Source organism: Microcebus murinus, chromosome 6, assembly GCF_040939455.1.
Source record: "Microcebus murinus isolate Inina chromosome 6, M.murinus_Inina_mat1.0, whole genome shotgun sequence".
In the NCBI taxonomy this organism is placed as follows: domain Eukaryota; kingdom Metazoa; phylum Chordata; class Mammalia; order Primates; family Cheirogaleidae; genus Microcebus; species Microcebus murinus.
The window spans coordinates 44,756,445-44,779,513 of record NC_134109.1 but is presented as its reverse complement, the minus strand read 5'-3'; positions in this window follow the sequence as shown (position 1 = coordinate 44,779,513).

The window sequence follows — 23,069 nt, the reverse complement described above, 5'->3', positions numbered from 1 at the left end:
CAAATACTTTAAAACAACTTGTCTTCAAGATGTTCAAAGAACTATAGGAAGATGTGGAGAAAGTAAAAACAAACAATATAGGAACAAAATGGAAATATCAATAATGAGATAGAAAACCTAAAGAGAAACCAAAAGGAAACTCGGGAGCTCAAAAGTACAATAACTGAAATGAAAAACTTACTAGTGTGATTGAAAGGCAGATTTGAGCAGGCTGAAAAAAGAATCAATGAACTTGAAGACAGGACAATGGAAATTTTCAAGTCTGAAGAACAGAAGGAAAAAGATTGAAGAGAAGTAACCAGAGCCTAAGGGACCTATGGGAACCATCAACAAAACCAATATATGCATTATGGGAATTCCAAGAGAAGAGAAAGAAAGGGCAAAGAGAATATGTGAAGAAATAATGGCTGAAAACCTCTCAAATTTGTTAAAAGAAATAAATATAAACATTCAAGGTGCTCACCAAACTCTAAGATGAATTTAAAGAGACTTATACTGAGACACATTGTAATCAAATTTTAAAAGATCATACAAGACCAAAATCAAAGAGATAATCTTGAAAGCAGAAAGAGAGAAGTGAATTATCACATATAAGGAATCTCAATAAGATTATCAACAGAGTTCTCATTAAAAACTTTGGAGGCCAGAAGGCAATGGGCCAATGTGTTCTAAATGCTAAAAGGAAAAACCAACCAACCAAACAAATAAACAAAACTGTTACCAAAATCCTACATCCGGCAAAACTGTCCTTCAACAATTCACCAGTGCAGGAGAAATGAAGACATTACTAGATAACAAAAGCTGAGGGAGTTTGTTATCACTAGACCTGCACTGAAAGAAATGTTCAAAGCAGTCCTTCAGGGTGAAATGAAAAAACACTAGACAGTAACTTGAAGCTGTATGAAGAAATAAACATCTCAATAAAAGCTAATACAAGAGCAATTATAAAATCTAGTATTATTGTAGCAACAGTTTGTAACTGTACTTTTTGTTTTCTATATAATTTAAGACACTAATGTATTTAAAAGGATCATGAGTTTGTATTTTTGAGCACACAATATATATTTCATGACATCAACAACTGAAAGGGGTAAGGATGGAGCTGTAAAGAAACAGTTTTTATATTATTGAAGTTAAGCTGTTATGAATTTAAATTAAAGTGTTATAACTTTAGGATATTAAATATAATTATCCTGATAACCACAAAGAAAATAGCTATAGAATATATATAAAAGGAAATGAGAAAAATTTAAACATTTCACTACAAAAAATCAACTAAATACAAAAGAAGATAGTAATGCAGAAAATGAGGAATAAAAAAGCTATGAGGTATGTAGAAATAAATATCAAAATGACAAAAGTTAGTCTCTCCTTATCAGTAATTACATTAAAAGGAGGTGGATCAAAACAGAGATTAGCAAAATGGATTAAATTACATGATCCAACAAAATGCTGTCTGTAAGAGACTCACTTGAGATCCAAAGATGCAAATACTGTAGATTGTAGGTGAGAGGATGGGAAAAGAAATTCCATCCAAATAGTAACCAAAAGAGAGCAGGGATAGCTTTACTAAGATCACACAAAATAGATTTGAAATCAAAAAAGGTTACAAGAGACAAAGAAGGACATTATATATTAATAAAAGTGTCAATGCAGCAAGAAGATATAATAATTATAAATATCTACTTTAATTAAAGGAAATTTCAATATCCCACTCTCAATAATGAATAGAACAACTAGACAGAGACAAGTAAGGAAGTAGAGGATTTAACACAACAAACCAACTAGACCTAACAGACATGTAAAGAACACTCTATCCAATAAGAACCGCATATACATTCTTCTCAAGTACATATAGGACTTTTTCTAGTATAAACCATATGTTAGGCCACAGTACGCCTTACTTCTTACTAGATATCACACAAAGTATCTTCCTGTAAGATCAGGAACCAGACCAAGATGGAAGACGTGGTTGAGAACAATACTTAAGATTGATCTCACCCTGATGCTTGAAGTCCTGTTGATAGCAGCCCCAATTAGATGATGTATTAAACAATTTGAATGGGTTTTGTCCCAGCCTCTGTCATTTAACAGAGTGGTGTATTATGGGAAATTTTTCTAGAAGCTAAAGCAGTGTAGAAATTATAGATGGATATTGTTGGTTGACAGTTTTCCATGGGTCTCTTGCATTTCTACACATCTTATGAATGAGGCACTGACTGCCCTCTGCTCTATATTATCTTTTCTGTTTTTGTAGCAAATAGCTTTGGAAGATACAGATAGCATCTTCCTTCAGATCAAAGGACAGGTATGCTTACTGTTCATTATTAAAGGTTTACATTCCCTCAGCTCAGGGTTCCTTTCCTGTAATAAAACACCCTGCATGTGCAGATATCCATTTATGATCATCTGTATTACACCTGAGGAACTTGGGGACATGGGGATGTGTTGATGCTTATGCTGCTTGCTGTACCATGAATAAAAAAGTCCCCTGTCTTCATTCCAGGACTTTCATGTCTTCTGCTATCATCCATGAAACTTTAGCAAGCAACATGTTAACTTGTAAGTAGAATAAAACTCAGACCTTACAGAGTTCTTAACACCTACTGAAGAACCCATTTTTACTGCAGTATCTCCTACCAGCCTTTGCAGCATAAAGAATAGTTGCCACAACACTTTTCAAAGATGCTGGCACTTCCTCCACCAATACAGTATAGTTTTCAATGTTTTCTTAAAAGAATTATCTCCTAAGCCCTCTTAGAGGACATATTTAAAAGGAAGAGTGTCTTAGTGCATTTTCTTTTGCTATAACTGGATAGCCGAGACTGGGTAATTTATTAAAAAAAAGAAGAAGAAGAAATTTGTTTCTTATGGTTCTGGAGGCTGAGAAGTCCAATATCAAGGTGCCAGTCTCTGATGAGGGCCTTCTTTCTGTGCTGTAACATAGTGGAAGTCATCACATGGCAAGAGGGCAAGAGTGAGGCGGCTCATGTCTCTCTTTCGCTTCTTATAAAGCCACCAGTCTTATTATGGAGGCCCCATCCTAATTACCTGCCAAAGGCCTTCCTCCAAAGGCATTAACATATGAATTTGGGGATTAAGTTTCCAATTTATAAAATTTTGGGAACGTATTCAAACTATAGCAGACAGTAAATAAGTAAACCATGGTAAGTCTCCTCCCTAAGTCTTTGGATTCTTTTCTTTACATTATTTTGAGGAACTACTGGTATTTTAACATCTTTTATCATGGGCCATAATTGAGTCCAGGCTCCAGTCCTTCAACCATGCAAACAATTACACTACACCAAGTTGCTCTATTTAGCACATTGCATCTCTGATCAGAATTTACATATCTACAGATTTGGCTCATTTGAAAATTATTTTCTACCCTCCTTGGTTCAGTGCCTCAAAAGCCATTTCTAAACACTTTTCCACACTTTTGCTTATATACATTGACAATTCTTTTATATCTCTTTTTGGATTTGACTTGTAATTGGCTTTCTGACTCCAATCTCAGAGGCTTTCCAGTTCCCACAAGGAGAGAAGCTTTCTTTAGCTTTCTGCACATGTTCTGGCTTTGTGTTTACTTGGCTCTGGTTAGTCACAATGTAAAAAGCCTTTTTACTTTATGCTTTCCAGAAATTTTTCAAATATTTGTACAGTGATGACCTCTCCTCCCTATTCTCATAACTGTTATGAAGTTAGTGTCCTTTGTTATTCTTCCAGTCATACCAGAGGATGAGAAGGGAGGTGGGTGTGTGAGCTCAGTCTGCCATTTTGAACTGGAAGTCCCAACCTGGTACTCCATTGGTGAAAGTCACCTGTGCCCTTCAGCTTGCCAAAGCTAACCAGTCAATTCTGGACCTATTTTACTTGATCTTTCTGGATGTGCATATTGTTGATCATTCCCTTCTAGAAAATCTCTCATCCTTTGGCTTCCAATGTTTGATGCTTTCCTGGGCCTTTGACTTCTTTTCCTCAGGGTGTTTTTATAAGATTCTGTGCTTACTTCTTAACCCTTAAAATGCTGGTGTGACCAAGTTTCCATCTTTGTTTTTCTGTTTTCTATTTTTAGGGCTCTCCCAGATGTAGGAGAAAAATCAAGTTGTCAATAAAGGACTAAGACTGAAATGAGAAAGGAACACCTCATTATCAAGGCTATATACTAGACCATGAATCAAATACTTCAAAGTAATTTCCATCTAGAATCTCATGCCCAACCAAACTATTGATGGCAATATAAGGATATGTACAGGCATGGAAAGACTGCCACAGCCGTTAATACAATCTGCATGCTTATGACTTCCAAATCTATACATTCAACCCAGACCTTGACTCTGAGTTCCCACCTATTCAATTACCTAATGAATAACTCCATCTGGATATCTCAAATCTATTTAAACCTAGGATGTTTGAAACTGAACTAAACAATTTGCTTGATAAAATATGTTCCTTGAACTGTAGTCCTTTTCTCAGCAAATTGCACTGTTATCCACCCACAAAAGTTTTAGTCATTGCCAAATTCTTCCTTTCCCCATTCTCAACACTAATAAGTAATCAAATCTTCTCAGTTCTGTCTACTGACCATTTCCTTTAGCCCTCATTTCATTTTTTTTTCACCACTGTTTCTCCCTTAATTCACATTTTCATCATTTCCTGTTTGGCCTCCCTACTTCCAATCTTGACATGCTCAAGACCCTCCCTACACTGTGGTGGTAATACTCTTTCTGTAAGGTAAATGGAGTCATGTCTCTCCCTTGATTAAAAGACTCCATAGTTCCCAATTCTAATGGGATAAAGCTCCAACTCCTTAGTTTCATGACCTCTCTCCTGACTATCTTCCCCTTCTTACTTCTTACTATTCCCCATCTCACCTTTTTTGCTCCAACTATACTAAATCATACTATGCTTGTAGTTCTCTAGCACTGTTTCATGCCTCTATATTTTTACTGCCACCGTTTCCACTGCCAAAAAAGCGCTTTCCAATCTTGATGACATCCTAATCATCCTTTAAGACTTAACTGAAGCATCAGTGTTTCTAAGAACTTTTCCAAATCCCTATGCAAATCCACCATTTAGTACAGATATCCATTCACATTTTCTTATGCCCCTGGTGTGCCCTGGAAACACCTGCTAACATGCCTGCTCTCTACTAGGTTGGGGATTCCCTAAAAGCATGGACCATGTCTTGTTTATTCTTGTACAATCAACACAGTGTTTAGCACAGCCAATATTTATGAATGAATAGATAAATAAATGAATAAATAAAACTTCTTCATTATTCTCTGTTCTGAATAATCCTTCTCCAAATTCAACAATTATCCTTAAGCTACTGCCTTATTTTCTCCTTCCTTTTCACCCCAGACTAGGGACAGGAAGCTAACTCCCAGATAGATTTGCAAAAAATGTGAGAATATCAGGACATGTATTAGGGTGTTTTTTTGCAAGTCTGTAAGCCACTCAGAGGAATCCAACCTATGGGATTGGAGTCATAAAATAGTGTCTCACGGAGGTAGGTCCAGGTAGTCTCCCAGCGCACTACTCATTACATATATAGTGGTATGGAGAAAGTAGCTGAGAATTCGCAGACCCAGAAGGAAGGCAGAGATGTAGAAGGGGTAAGAGAACTAGTAGATGATAAAGGCTCTGGATCAGGACCCCAGAGTCAGAAGTAATGGAAAAGTCTATACATTCCAACCTGAAACTCCAAAGACCAGTTTGAATCTATGCCACAGTGGGCATGGCAAGGAGAGAAACCAATACCCAGAGACCAAGTGAGGTGAGAACCCCAAATCAGGGGACATTCAACAGTAGACATCCTCTTCTCAATGCCAGGGCAATGGGAAAGTCTGCCATGAAATTAGATGACCTCCAAAGAGAAAGGCAGGAGAAAAGGAAGAGGTAGAATTCCTGGGTGGCAGACATATAAAACAAATGTGACAATTTGATAGAGCCTGAGATCATAGTAATCAGATTTGGCTAAAAGTCATTAGATCAGACTATGTATACCTGAATGGAGTAGGATAAGTTGTCTGTCCTAGAAGACAGAGGAGACTTGAGAGAAAAGTTGTCAGTTATAGAAAATAAAAACCCACCTTTCCCCACATGGGAGTCCTAATGTGCACATTTGGATCTCCTCCTTCTACCCTCAGCTACCCAGGAGCAGATTGGAAACTGGAAAAGTAGGAGATTGGAAACCACATATCCCAAACATGCCAGGATAGCCCTCATTTCAAATATTCAAATATTTCAAATATTCCCCTTGTCTTTCGAACTACATGGATTCTTAGAAGACCACGTGACCCACGTTTTGGCTTAGAAAACACTGCACACTACTTTCAGTTATTGACTTGCCTAGAGGGGAAACGAATAGGTGGTAAATTACATTTTGCTTTCAAGTTTATTTAGCTGTGATCCTGACATTGTTAGGAATTTTGTGCGGCACAGGCTGTACAGATGGATACACACTGATGTTTGAGAACTGAAGCACATTTAAATTTGCACATTGGGCTTTTGGGAGAGAGTCTTCACTGCTTCTCCATTTGTTTCATCATTTCATTAGTAATTATGTGTAACAAATATGACCCTCCAGTGAAAAATGATAATAGGGATGGGATAGAAACATATTATTAACCCTTAAGGGAAGCTTTTAGAAAAGTCAAGGTTAGTTAGTGTCTTTAGTTAAATTAGCCTCTGGAAGTTTACATATAAATAGAAACAAGCAGGGAAGTTCAAGGACCTCTTGGGCAATTAGAAGTGGGAGGAGAGGAAAGCTGTAATTAAGTTTCCTTTGTCATCAACCACTTCCCAGATAAATGATCATAAATTACTAGAATATGCCTTTTAGGCACTGTGATGCCATAAAAAGCTCTATCTCTTGACTTGCTTTAGAAATTTAGTTTAAATAACAGGAAAAGTAGGAGATTTTCCTAGATTCAAACCTCTGGCTTTTTTAGACTCATGAATAAAACTTCTAAGTTAATCAGAGTAGAAAGAAGATGACTAACTGTAAACACTCTGGCTTAACTGTTATCTGTGTCATTTTTGCTAGAAGTAGAAAACATGTTTTCCAACATCATATTTAATTTCATTAGCTACTGTTGCTTTTCGGGAATCTACTTCTAACACATTCTCTGTGTGATAAGGCTGTGTTTATAAACTGGGTTTAGGATGAAAGAAAACCCTAAACTGATATGTTTTCATTGTGGAGTTAATGGTGCTTTACTAATCCCCTCTCGGTGGGCCAGCAAGGCTCAGACATTTGAGCATTTTTGGTGACTCTCACATATTTGCCTTTTTGAGGATTGCAATAGGAGCAAGGCCTTTCCCTTGCTCAGGAACGTGAAGAAATGATGCCCCTCCTCTGACACAATGAAACTTTTGTGCAGCAAAAATAAAAATACATGGATTTTCTAAGCTTACTACTGAGGGTTGAATGAAAGCTCTTTGTCCCTTTAATAGCTGAACACTTCATGCAGGGGCTCCTCTCTTCCTCTTTATGTCCCCACCATGGATGTGGGTCTCTTCTGTATCGAGGAGGGGGAAAGTGAGTCTACTTCTGTGTTGAGAAAGGCCCAATACCAGCGCAAGCTTCACCATTCTCAGGAAAGAATCAAAGACCTAAATAAAATATATTGTTAAATATTTCAAAGCTACAGAAAAGTACAAGGAAGGGATTATGCAGTGAACACTGAGGTACACAGTACCTGGCTAAAGAGATAAATCATTACAAATATGGTAACAGCTCTTATGTACATCCTCATTGTTTTTCCTTCCTACCCATACTCCAATCTTTTCTTTTCCTTCCGGATGCAAGTCCTCAATTAAAATACTGTATCTCTAAAACAAATAAACAAAAAAATAGTGTTGCTTTGTAGTTTTTAGACTATATAAATAGAGTCTTGCTTTACCTATGTATTAATTTGCAACTTGCCCATTCTATTTTTAATTTTATTTATGAGGATCATGTTTTATCACAAGTTTTATCACACATACTGCTCTGTTACATCACTTCCACTATATGTTGTATGGGTAGATCACAGTTTATCTTTTCACAGAAGTCCTTCTTTCCTTCTGAATAGACATAGGAATACTTGGAGCATTCATAGGACTCTCAAATGGCAGAATCCATAGGAAATGCAACATGCCCCCCTCAGAGAGATGTTCACGAAGAGAAAATGTAAAAAAAATGCATAATAGATGATAGATACTCTTGTAGTTCCACCTTCTGCTTTTAGTCCTATTGGACTTTTGGGGGATGTATGCTGAGGTATATTCCTACAATGGGGTGAATTCACTTTTTGTACATGTCACACTAAGTATTTTAAATGTTGAAATAACAAACTGGGACCTGTTGTCACCTGCTAATATTCTTTATGGAGTTGAAGGCATCCTGCTGCCTGTCTTTGTGTGTCCTTAGCTTCACAGGAGGCATGACCAAGTGGGGAGTGTTTGGTAAGGTCAGAAGAAGCCTTCCTTGTGAAGTGGAAGGTTCCAGAAAGTCCAGACAGGCTGCTACTGACAAGGGCTAGGGTATCTTTTCTCTTTGGAACTTAAACCTCTTACACAATGGCAGAATGCAAGAGGCTAGTAAGTTTCCACAATGGTGAAGCTACCTCCTGGTTTTAAGGAATGGATTAACAAGTGCACTGGGCAAGGTCACGGGTTGCTGACTCCCAGGCCTGGCTTCTATTTCCTAGGCCTTCTATCTTTTGCTCCTTCTACAAGTGTTAGTCATTTTCTTATCTCTTCTGTTGCTGCCTCAGTAAGCCTAGAGATTTTGATCTACTGAGAAGTGTTTATTAAATCCTGCTGAGTCTTCCTTTGAAAGGCCTCTTATCCACACCCCTTCCTTTCCATCACTCCCCACCCTCAGCCATCACTTCACACCTGGGTGGCTGGCACTGGCTCATAGCTGGACTAGCTGAGGCTTCCCTCTCCTTCCTAAGTCATCCCACATGCACGGCTATTCATGTGCCTCAGACACTCCCATCCCACAGTTCATTGGTCCCCAAATCTTCAATGATTCCCATTTTCTAGGACATCAAATCTAAGCCTCTGTTCTGGTTTTGCAGATCCATCATTTTTTCCATCCCATTGTTCGTTACTTCCTGTTATTTCATGCTACGCAACTGTAGTTCTAGTTTGCCTAATCTCTCGCAGATCCATCAACATGCCATCCCAATGCCTCTCTCTGTTGATGTTGTTTTTTCTCTCCTGAAATACTTTATTTATATCTTCAAACCATTCATTCATTCATTTATAACATATACCTTGATTACTTCCTATGTGGCAAATCCTGGAGTTCTAAGATCAAGATTTGTTTTTACTTCAATTATTTTCCTTCCTCATCTCTATTAATCTCTTCCTATGTGTCTTAACAACTTGAAATATTTCTAAATATAAAATAATTTTTAATATAAAATAATATAAGTTGGGCACAGTGCATAAGGGTAAAAGCGAGTGTGAAGTATGGACCTCTTTCCTCAAATAGCATCCACTTAAGCAGTAAGAGACAGGTAAAGAATTTCAACTTCTAGAGAAGTATATATGTAAATGAAGGTGTGAAAATTAAATGAAATAGAATGCAACTAACAGAGCAATGATTTAGAACTAAATTCTTATTTTGTTTCCTTTTGTTTCAAATGTGTTTTCTACTTATCTTTTTGTTAGAAGACTAAACGTTCTTCTTTGAATTACCCAATTTCTTAAAAAGTGTTAGACACACACTTGAGGCTTGGCCAACTTTCTATTGCTTCTGACTTCCACAAAATAAAATGATCCCTTGCCTACATTTCCAGGAAAAATCCTGATGGAAGGAGCAGTTCAGGGTGTAATCACCTTCCTAACCTTATCCTCAGTTATGCTACCTAGAGAAGTAGAAGGCTTTGGATAAGCAAGAGAAAGCAGTGATGCAATGAAAACAGGTAAAGCCTGGGCACCCACCTACCTTCCTACTGAGTCTACCCTCACAGATCAACAAAAAGATACTGTAGTATTTCCCGAGAAATATTCATCTGTGTGCTCACGTCTTTTGACATGCTCCCTATTCTGCATCTGCTTCCTTTGCTTTAGTTATGCCTCCAGACATACCATGAAAAATTTTTACCATTCTCCTAAACCACACATCTTGGTGAGACTGAAGATTGTAAGTCAGGAAAACGAGGAGGCATTCCTCCAGCCACTGTAGAGGAATCTAAAACGGTTTTGAATTGGAGCTGAATTTTGGTCCAAGTCACCCTGCTACTTGTTCAAACCACTGTTCCTGGCAATGGTGTGCAGATTGTATTTTTGCTTATCTCAATAACTTCAGTCTCTGTGATGAAAGTTCTTTTTAACAAAATCATATTTTGGATTGTTTTTGAATTTAATCAGAGTTGTGCTCTATTGTGAGTTAGCATTTTAGTGCATTCTGTCTTTCACTCTTTTACAGAACTGTATGCTAGGACTTTTAAATTTAGAACATTGGGTCTGAACAAACAGCAAAGCGTGACCTTTCAGAGGAGCTGATGAAACTGTTTTTCACTTGAAGGGAAGCAAGCCATAAATGCTAAGGAAGCCAGTGATTTATGATGCAAATTTTTAATCGAAAACTAATAATAAACAGAAAGTCCAGGGATGCTGCCACAGTGTGGCTACAAACAACCCAAGTAATTCTGTCACAGTGTGATGTACGGTTTAAGTTAATATTGGGTCCAAATGCTTCATGAACATTTCTAATAACCTGAAGGGAGGCAGTTCTATTCTTTTTCACTTTGGAAAAACACTGATGTCTCAATATCCACTTAGAAATTGGAATGGAGTGGGGAGGGGAGAGACCATGCTAATTGATGAAGACATACAGATCTATAAAATATCTTGGCTTAACAAAGAGGCAAGTTGTATTTTCCTTTTTCTTCCATCCCACCCTCTCATGTTATTTCAATTTATGTTTAGCCTAAGACTACATAGTGCCATAATGTCCATTTTGGAGAAGGAAATTGGAACACGGTGCTACAGGAACGCAAATTCAAAACATCATCAGAAGGAGAGCCAGTAGTAGCAATTGTTCTTCCAGCACCAGACCTGTGCTCATTCTAGAAAACAAGAACATACCCTGAGAAATCCTAGGATGCCATCAGCTCCTTCTCAGGACCACATGATGCCTGCATCCTTAGTGCATTAAAATAGAGTGGCAGCCATGGAGAAGATTAGCTCTAATCTCTCTTCAAAAACAAATCTGTCCCTGTGAGAGCAGTTAGATGACAGCTACCAGCTGCAGTGTCTTCAGATCTGCAGCATTTGAGCTGAGGCCACCCTCTTCCTGGGAAGCCCTAGTCAATAACTTAGCAAGGCAGAGAAGTAACAGGACCTGGCCATTTTTGCCCAATACAGGACTCCTTTGTGGGCATTCTTTGCATTGGAGTTCCCCATCAGGCTGGCTGAGACTCTCAGAGCTCCAAGCAAAACCTGGGCCTCCTCCTACCCAATTCTTCTTCCCTTCTTGTCTTCATTAATAGCAGTCAGAACAGACCGAAGACTTTCCTTGCCTACTCCTGTTGTCACTTGCTTTATCATTCATAATTTTATCCCCTCCCCCAAATATCTTCCACCCGTAACTCCATCTTGCTGTCTGCTTCCCTAACAACCTGAACTGATACAAGCAGACTGTCTGCAACATAGTTAGTTGTCAGAGGCCTGTTTCTATTAACTGCTCTATCACTTCTATATAGCTGGAGGGTAGAACTGAGACCTTGTGCTGCCCATCCTGACTAAACATGTATACACTGCAAATTTCCTTTGTTTTATTTCCTTTATCAGTCCCTGTGTGGTGAAATTGTGATCTAAGACAGTGGAGCAAGACATTTTTCAATTTTATGGCCCAATAAAATAAATAAGGAAAATACTGAGGAACTAATATAGTGTTTCCAATTTTTTGTTTTACCAGATAAAGGTATTAAAAAGCATCTACATGTACTATCACAGTTGTTTCATAAAGATAATATCTTTTAAACAAACAAAAAAAAAAGGAATACAATCTAAGAATCAAGAATTTTTTAGAGACTTTCTTTATTCGGAGAAATTTCAGGTTCGCAGCAACACTAAGAGGAAGGTACAGAGATTCCCCATCTACCCACTTCACCCACATATGCACAGACTCCCCTGTTATCAACATAACCCACCAGAGTGGTACACGTGTTCCAGTCCATGACCCTGCATATCAGAATTATCCATATAGTCCATGGTTTACATGAGAGTTCACTCTTGGTTTTGTACATTCTATGGGTTTAGAAAGACTTATAATGACATGTTTCCATTATAATATCATACAGAGTATTTTCACTGCCCTAAAAATCCTCTGCAGTCCATTTATTCATGCCTCCTTCCCTTCTCATTCCTAGCAACCACTGATCTTTTTACTAGCTCCAGGGTTTTGCCTTTTCCAGAATGTCATAGAGTTGAAATCATATAGTATGTGCCCTATTCAGATTGACTTCTTTCACTTAGTAATAGTAATATGCTTTTAAGTTTCACCCATATCTTGTCATGGCTTGATAGCTCATTTTTTTAAAGCACTGAATAATAGTTCAGTGTAAAGATGCACCACAGTTTATTTATTCATTTACCTATTGAAGAACATCTTGGTTGCTTACTAGTTTGGCAAATGCTGAAAAATAAACTATATACCTAGAATTATGTGCCCAAAAGAATTCCCTTTCAAAAATCTAGGTGAACTGAAGACTTCTTCAAACTAAGTGGAATTAACCAGAAGCAGACTGCACTACAAGAAATATTAAAAGAAATTCTGTAAGCTTCAGAAGTAAAATGATACAAAATGAAAATTTGGATTTAGACAATGGAATGAAGAAGGCTAGAAATGTAAATATCTGGGTGAATTTTAAAAAAGACATTTTCTCTAAATTTTTGATCTCTTTGAAAGACAATTTAAAATGTAAAGAAAAATAATAAGGTAGCATGGAGGAATATAATATAAGTAGATGTAAGTAGCACATGTTTGGGAAACACAAAACATTAATGGAAATTAATGGAAACACAAAACATTAATAAGGCTGTAACACTACTGATAAAGTAGTATACTATTATTTGAACTTAGAGACTGTGCTAAGTTAAAGATATATATATATATAGTAAAGCTTACAAGGGTTGGCAAACCATAGCCTGTGGGTCAAATCTGACCTGCCACCTGTTTTTGTAATTAAAGTTTTATTGGAATACAGCCATAACCATTCTTTTGCATGTGTGTGGCTGCATTTCAACTGCAATGGCAAAATAGTTATCACAGAAACTTAAAGTATTTCTAGCCCTTTCTAGAAGAAGTTTGCCATCCTCTGATTTTTGAGCAACCAATAATAACAATAACAATGAATTAAAGCAAAATAAAGATATGTAGCTAGTAAACTAATAATGGATACAAATGGTTTCACAGTAAATAATTAATACAGAAAAAGGCAGAAAAAAGTATTAAAAAAAGGGAAAACACCAGATAGAACAAACAGAAAACCTAAATCAAGATTATATAATAAAATTAAACTTAAGCTTGTTGATAATTAGATTGAATTTAAATTTCCTAAACATTCCAATTAAAAGGCAGAGAGTGTCAGATTGGATACAAAATCAAGCTATAACTATTAATATGTGCTTTCTGTGAGAATCCTACTTTAACCGTAAAGACATAGATAGGTTAAAGAGTTGGAGAAACATATGACATGAAAATAATAGTTAAAAGAAAGCTGGAATAGCTATATCAATATCAGAAAAAATAAACTGCAGAAGAAAGAATATTACCAAGGATAAAGAAGGATTTTTAAAATTATAAAGAGGTAAATTCATCAAGAAAACGTAATAATCCTCATAGATGCAAAAATCCTCAACAAAATATTAGCAAATTGAATCTGACAGTGGATTAAAAAGATCATTCACCATGATCAATGAGTCATCCTAGGAATGCAAGGATGGTTCAACATAAATAAATTAATAAATGTAATGCATTGATTGCATCAACAGAATGAAGGACAAAAATCATATGATCATTTCAACAAATGTCGAAAAAGCATTCATAAAATCCAACATCCTTTTATGATAAAAATTTCCAAAAAACTTGGTAAAGAAGGAGCATACACCTCAACTCATTAAAAGACATATATGATACATCCACAGCTAGTATCATACTAAAATGAGAAAAACTGAAATCCTTTCCTCTGAAGTCTGGAACAATACCCGCTTCCACCACTTTTTATTCAACATTGTATTAGCAAGCCTAGCCAGAGCAATTAGACATGAGAAAGAGATAAAGGGCATTCACATTGGAAAAGAAGTAGCCAAATAATCCTTGTTTTCAGATGTTATGATCTTATGTATAGAAAAACCTAAAGATTCCACCAAAAATCTGTTAGAACTGGTGAACAAATTCAGTAAAGTTGTAGGATACAAAATCAATACACAAAAATCAGTAGCATTTCTACATGGCAACCACAAGCAATCTGAAAAAGAAACCAAATTAGCATTCCCATTTACAATAGATACTAATAAAATGAAATACTTAGAAATAAATTTAACCAAATAAGTGAAATATCTCCACAACGAAAACTACAAAACATTGATGAAAGAAATGGAAGAGAACAGAAATAAATAGAAAGATATTTCATGTTCAGGGATTGGAAGAATCAATATTGTTAAAATATACGTACTACTCAAAGCAATATAAAGATTCAATGCAATCTCTATCAAAATACCTATGACATTCTTGACAGAAACTGAAAAATAATCCTAAAATTTATATAGAACACAAAAGACTCAGAATAACCAAAGCAATCTTGTGTAAAAAGAACAAAGCTGGAGGCATCATATTACCTGACCTCAAATTATACTACAAACTATAGTAACCCAAATAGCATGGTACTGGCATAAAAACAGACTCATAGACCAATGAAACAGAATAGAGAGAACAGAAATAAATCTATGCATTTACAGCCAACTCATTTTTGACAAAAGTGCCAAGAATATATATCAGAAAAACAACAAAAAATGTTATTGGGAAAAGTGGATACCCATATGCAGTGAAACTAGACCTCTATCTCTCACCATATATAAAAATCAACTCAAAATGGATTAAAGACTCAAAACTAAGACCTGAAACTATTAAAGCGGTAGAAGAAAACATTGAGGAAACACTCCAGGACATTGATCTGGGCAAAGATTTTTTTTGAGTAAGACCTCAAAAACACAGGTAACCAAAGCAAAAATGGACAAATGGAATCACATTAAGGTAAAAAGTTTCTGCACAGCAAAGGAAACAATCACAAAGTGAAGAGACAACCCACAGACTGGGAGAAAATATTTTTAACCTACACATCTGAGACAGGATTAATAACCAGAATATAGAAGGAGCTTAAACAACTCAATAGGACAAAAACAAATAATCTGATTAAAAAATGGGCAAAGGATCTGAATATACATTTCTCAAAAGAAGACATACTGATGGCCAACAAGTTTAGAAAAAAAATTCTTCAACATTACTAATCATCAGTGAAATGCAAATCAAAGCTATAATGAGATATCATCTCACCACAGTTAAAATGGCTTTTAACCAAATGACAGGCAAAAATGGATGCTGACAAGGCTGTGGAGAAAGGAAAACCCTCATACACTGTTGGTGAGAATGTAAATTAGTACAGCCACTAGGGAGAACTGTCTAGAAGTTCCTAAAAACACTAAAACTAGAACTATCATATGATCTACCAATCCCACTGCTGGGTATATTTACAAAAGAAAGGAAATCAGTATGTTTGAAGAGCTATCTGAACTTTCATGTTTATAGTAGCACTATTTACAAATAGCCAAGATATGGAATCTACCTAAGTGTCCATCAATGGATAAATAAAGAAAACATGGTAAATATACACAATGAAATATTATTCATCCATAAAAAGAATGAAATCCTGTCATTTGTAGCAACATGGATGAAACTGCAGGACATTGTTATGTTAAATGAAATAAGCCAGGCACTGCATTATAATTTAACACGTACTAGTATATCCATTTCTTAGAAAAAGCCAAAGGTTTTAATTGCCTAAGCATTTCTATACCTAAACTTTATTTATAAGATGTATTAGATACCAAAATTTAATAAAGAAGCATAGGTTAGGAAGCTAACATTTATGCAGTACTAACAATGTACCAGGCCCTATGCCAGGTGTTTTGCACATTTCATTTTATTTAATCCTTGTAACAACTATATGAGGTAGGTGTTATTACCTCCATTTTATGGAGAAGCAAACAATAATTTTAAAATAACTCAATTATCCTATTAACCAAAGATCATCCTTGGACAAGTTTAGATGTTACTGGTGATATATGCAACCCAGATTTTCCTATGATATGGAGAATAAGTCAGAATATAGTTACCAAAGTGTGTTTTATGAAACCCTGTGTCCACAGAAAGTTAAGAAGTAGATAGGTTGGCCAGGCGCAGTGGCTCATGCCTGTAATCCTAGCACTTTGGGAGGTCGAGGCAGGAGGATCACTTGAGCTCAGGAGTTCAAGATGAACCTGAGCAAGATCAAGACCCCATCTCTACTAAAAAAAATAGAAAAAATTAGCCAGGCAACTAAAAATAGAAAAAATCAGCTGGGTGTGGTAGCATGCACCTGTAGTTCCAGCTACTCAGGAGGCTGAGGCAGGAGGATTGCCTGAGCCCAGGAGTTTGATATTATAAAAACTTTTTATGATAAAAACCCCATGGCACTCTAGCCCTGGCAACAGAGTGAGACCCCATGGCACTCTAGCCCTGGCAACAGAGTGAGACTCTGTCTCAAAAAAGGAAGAAGTAGCTAGATAGATAATGAATGGATGGATGGGTGCATAAATATAGATTGATAACCACATATATAGTTATGGATACACATAGCTCTTATAAAAGTTTTGAGGAGAAGCTCTAGGTGAAAACTGAAAAAGTTTCTTTCCTACAAGACATCTCAGAGCTTTTATATGCTACTATATATTATGAATTTTGATCATTGCCCATTTTTCGAAGTAAAAATATTGTAGCACTTGTTCCGGCAAACACACTTTGAGAAATCTTGACCCATAACATTGTTCATAGTTTTTTCAGTAGATTTTCTAGTCAATGTTAAGAATTTCCATAATATATTCTATGACAGTGTCCATAAGAAATTCTGTTTTATCTTACTATTTATTTTATCAAATGAATAATATATCTTAAGGATAAGCCATAAAATGATGTTGAAGCATAGAATTGTAGTCCTAGAAGAGATTGCAAGAACTCAAACAAGTCACCTCTTAGGCTTCGGAAAGGACCACACCTACGCCATCATGGGCAGACGGGTACCCAGCTTGTTGTAAAAGACCTCCAGAGGAGGAAATTCCATAACCTCCCTGCAGGTTATGGAATTCCAGATGCCCAGATTTTCTGAGAAAATAGTGGGCTCCTTGAAGCTCCTCTAACCTATTGTATATGTACTAAGTGCTTCATCATCATGGTAGTATATTTTATATAAGTGTTTAGATTTTTAAAAGCATGCTGGTGAAAGTTGAATGAACATTGATCTATCTATCTATTGAGAGGATGCAGGAATTCAAAATGTCATTTCAGAATCATCTTTGACTGCTGTATACCTATTTTTAGTTTCAATTAATCTAGTTTCAATTAATCTAGTTTCAATTAATTTAGTTTCAATTAATGTCCTCCTCTAACTCTCTCTGATTCAGTCCCCTCGTCTTTTCCCCTTACCACTCATAGTTGAAGCCCACCTCTTGCTAGCTTGGATCTCTCAAACACCTCCCTGCCTCTAGACTCTTTTCTTTCTACTTTGCCCCCATAGTGCTAAAACCACCTTTAAAGCCCAGCTCTATCATGTCCCTGCCATGTCTAACAGGTCCCCTTACCAACAGTAGAAATGTGACTTCCGTAGACTGGCCTATGTAGCCCCTTGCGGTTTGGCCCCAACTTCCCTTCCCAGTCGCAGCTGCAGTTATTGTCCAGCACACACTCAACACGTCACTAATGGTGAAAATTCTTTCCTGGATTTTCATGCCTTCATGCCTTTGATTTTTTCATTCCTTCTGCACGAAATCCCTTTCCCTCCCTTCTCTGTAGTGTTCTTGTTCATTAGGAAAGTCTTAGATCTTCTGTGCAATCTCTCTAGGTCTGTATAGGACAAACTATTTTCTTACCTTTTTTTTTTTTTGCTATCCAAAACTTGTGCACATACCTCACTCATATCATTCAGAATGCTATGTCACAAAATGTGGCCGATACTCAACCAATGGGTAATGTGACTTGGATATGTGCTGTGGACAGCGGCAGTGGGCAGAGGCAGAGCAGAGGGAGACTGGAACTGACTGGCTGGCAGAGGAAATGTGGTAAAGCCGCAGGAAAGGCAAATGGGGACCTTGAGGGTCATTGTGAGAGAGGAAACAAAGCACATGACGACCCTCTCCCTTGAGAATGAGGGGGCTCTCCCTGGAGTCCAGGAAAGAAGGCAGGCAGCAGTTCCTCAATGTCCTCTGGAACCGAAGGGACATGCACAGGGAAGACAGCAGCTACAGAAGCAAGAAGCCTGCAATAGAAGAGCTGCCAACTTCACAAGTGATGCACAGTGCCAAGGCCAGAAACTGCGGGGTAGGGAAAGAGATAGAGATGTTGCCAACTTCACATCATAAGCACAGCTATAACATCATTTTATATTACCATTATTTGTATCATCTTATGGTAAGAATACCTGTGTGACATTTCAATTGTTCTCAGGAGTTCTGTTTGGGAGAGTAGTGGGGATGGCAATGTGGCAATATGCACTACAAAGCTAATTACCTAGGAATGTTCTGAATAAATTGTAGTGGTGAATATGTTTAATAGTATTATTGAATTGGTGAATTAATGTATGAACTAGAAATGGAGAGCTCTCTTGGGAAAGATTCATCTAAGGTCTGATAGTTCCTTCTTTCTAATATATAACTTTATAATATATGACTTCTATAATAATTCATCATCAATGTAATCAGAAGGAAATAAAACTGATTCTTTAAAACATTTACTACAACTTATACACGTAGACAAGTATTTTTTTCCTTCCAAGTAGTTACCTTAGTCAACTGTATAGGATAATCATATTACCCTTTCTATTTTGCTATAATTTATTGAGTGCCTCCTATATGTTGGACCCTTTTATGAGTGGTTTATAATCTCTAAAGCATTCCTAGGAGGTAAACATTATTAGCCTCACTTTACAGATGAGAAAACTAAATAACTTGCCCCAATGGTTGACAGTGAGGTCAGCTAATGGCAGGGCCAGTGGTTCATCCAACCCAATAGGAGACTAAAGTTCAAATTCCTCTTATTGTGCTGTGTTGACTCAGGACATTTTTTGGGAAACTCTTTAAAACCTAAGGTATTCAGTGATGAATCTTTGTTCTTTCAGGATGAGTTTGAGTTTTAAAGATAGTTAAAAGACTTTTGGAATCAAGAATGGTGGAAATGATGTGAGATTGGAGCACACTAATGCTTTGGGAGCAGAAATGAGGTGTGAACCTAGAGGAAACACATTGAATGCCTTGTGTGATTTTTAAACTGAATTAAAACATAATTTAAAATATCATTGATTTTGGAATATCTGAACCACCATACATACTGAAAAAGTGGCATTTGGTATAGAAAGTGTTAATATTTTAATTTTATATCAAACCTTTAATTCTGCCGTTGAACCCTAGGATTGGAAAGATCATTATATGTCACTGATTATTTTTTCTCAAATTCTGTATTAGTGAGTGGCACAGCAAACCTTTGAACTGCAGACTTCAGACTCCCAAGTTCTTTTCACTGTATGTACTTGCCCCAAACACTTTGGAAAATGCATTTGGGTCTCAAGGCCCTGCCTGATGAGCCTTTATCCTGTGCTTAAAACTTCCAGGAATGATGAGATCTCATCTCTGACCTCTCTTGCAGGACGTTCTTATTTCACATTGAGCAGAAATTCATCTCCACATTTTAGGTATTTCAGGTTTTTGAGAAATGAATGCTATTTCATGAACAAAAAGAATAAGTTAATTTAGACATATTCTAAAGAGACAGTCCTCAAAAAAAATAAAACTCTAAAGCAGATAAACCTGAATGCCCTTTGCCAGGCTGGTGGTTTTTTTAGCTGTCACCCAACCCAACTTTCAGAGTGGACTCAAAGGAAAAGCACCAAAATACTTTTCTGACTTTTCCATATTTAGTACAACACCACACAAAATTGCTAAATACCATGTAACCACACTTACCATCCTGGGGCCCATAAATTCAGAATTCAGACACTTGATTACAAACCACAGAATGACTCTGTTTAAGAAATAGTATGTGGGATTGTAAGGGAGCTGCCTCTATTTAGATATTCTTCTGGTTATTAACTTAGTAACATGTTTTTTTTTTTTCCCCCTTTTCTCTTCCTTCTCAATCCTTCTACCATGGCTGTCATCTCCAATTTCTGGTACAGTTGCATGAGTATTGGGGGTGTATGCCTGCAAAAGTTGGGGGAGCATTTTCTGCTATAATTATAGTCCAAAAGGAAAATAAGCACATACGTTTTTGGTTTTGCAGTAAAATTCCACAGCAAAACACGAGTCAATCACCAAGCTTTAGGAAGGCTAAAGTATAACTGAAATTCATTCCTCCCACCTAGGGGTAGCCCAGGCACCACTGTGGCCTCATTTTCCCCTCTGCTCAGCTGGGAGGTCCCTCTCCCTCTCAGGATTCATGAGCCATCCTCTCCTGCTCCATACCTCCACGCAGATATCTGACCAGACACACCTGACACACTAAAGAATAAATGATAAGAATCACAATCCAACATGTTTTTCCTTTATAGAAATAAACTCTTAGCTAAGCCAGTGAAGGGCACTTACCCTCCAAGGGGAATCACTTGAGAGACACACATGTCACCTCCTCAGCAAGCTGAATTCCCCTCTACCCTTTATCAAGGCCACGAATAAACTGACTTAAATAGATTAGAAAATTGAAAACTGCTTAAATGTTCTTCATGATAGAATATTATTTTTAAAATCTAAATCACTCATTTTACCCCTCTGTGATAGTAAATGTCTCTTGTAACTCAGAAGCCATGACACAACCAGCGAAGAATTCTCTAATAATTTTCAAAGCTCATACAGAGACTTTGCTATGTTCTACAGATATGCTAAGTACTTTACCTTGCTGTAATCTTAGGAAGTAGATATCACGATCTCCATCTTACAGCTGAAACTATGAATGAGAGTAGTTAAATATCTTAAGTAAAATCATAGAATCATTATGTGGCAGGGATGGGATTGCCACTCATTCCCTGAGCCACTGCAATGGAAAACCTTTGTAGAGGACAAATCCAGCCCTGAGGCTGCATAAGATAAGAACTCTTATATCAGCCTGGGATTTTAGAGGCAAGCAACAGTACCAAATCTGGATAATTTAAGAAAAAAATAAATAAAGATAACAGGGAGTCCATAGAAACTTTGGGAGTGCTGGAATCCCAGGCCCAAAGGTTCTATAGCCAGGAACAGTATCAAAATTGCACTGCAAAATGAGTCCAGGGAGGACGGCCCTAAAGCTGCTATCACTATGCCCCAGGCCTGCACACAACTGACTGCAGACACTGGGCACAGTTGCTGGCACTGCTCCTCTGTTGCCACAAGAACTTGACCTCATAGCAATAGCCTACACTGCAGGAGGTGATTCTTCTCAATCCTTGCCTCCTTGCATGTTTGTTCCCCTAGTCAATGACCAGAGTAGGTGCACTTGATTGGTGGAATCCAGGTCACATGCCCACACACTACCAGTGGAGGAGACTGGGAAAGTGAGTCTGGAGTATTTTTAGCTTCTATGATGACAGATGTCTGTGCCTCCCACCAAAACTCATAAAGTGAATAATTGTCCATTGGGAATGAAGTTTAGATGCTCGGCAGCCAGAAGAAGTGACAGATGCTTGCCACCTGAGAACCAGAGTGGCAAGATTTCTAGAACCGTGCAATTTACTCATTCATCCACATGAGTATGACATGCTCCTTCTCCCCAGGCCCTGTGATTCTAGGATCATCAGTACGTATAGCAGGGCTTTGTGGTTCACCAGAGTGTTCTGTGGAGGATGAATGGTGTCAGCAGAGATTGTGAGTCATGCATGGCTACTATTTGGAAAGAAGACAGGAGACAAATTTAAGTGTTCTTGAAAGATTGGTGCTGGTGAATCAATGGTCTGTGGATTGAGGCTAAAGAACACTGTGTCCAGGGTAAGTGCATTTTGGATGAGAATTAGAAGAGCTTCTGTAAACTTGTAATTACCCTTCTGGTTGTGTTCATGGTAAATGTCAATAGTACAGATGTTGGCTTCCAGCTTGGGCCAATTTGTTGACCATATCCAGTTTATTTCCACCAGAACTCATCTCACAGAGGTCCTCCACTATAAAAAGGAAAGAAATGTCGCTAGAGGAGGACATTAAATCTTGCCTGTCATGGACATCTGTTGTGTTACTCTGCTCAGCCTTCATTTTTCTTCTTTCATTAACAGTACCACAATATTCTTTTGGGAATGACCCTACTTTGCTGGTTCTAGGGATGTTCATGTGACCCAGACTTAAACCACAAAAACACCTGTATATGGTGACTGGTTCAGGAAAGGGCATGTGATGTGGAATATCCTACTCGTAACATTGCAGGTCTCTTACCGAGCTCCTGGGAAAGAGCTTTCCACTGAAATTACTAAGCTGGTAAATTGCACTTAGATCTTCTGATTGCATCTTGCCCCTACAACAGGGAGGGCCTATCTGCGAGCAGAGCCAACAGAGAAACTCAAGCAGATATCTTAAAAATGATTGAATACTTACAACATCACTTTAACACCAAGATCAAGCGAGATTCAGAGCTAGTAACCTTGAGCTTTTCAATTACCTGAGCTTATAAATTTATTTTTTCTCTTAAGCCTGTGTGAATTGGATCTCCTATCACATGCAACCAAATAAAATCCTAACTAATTCACCAACTTTATTAATTTATAGAGTTTGGGGCCACCTTGGTTCAAGAAGTCCAATAA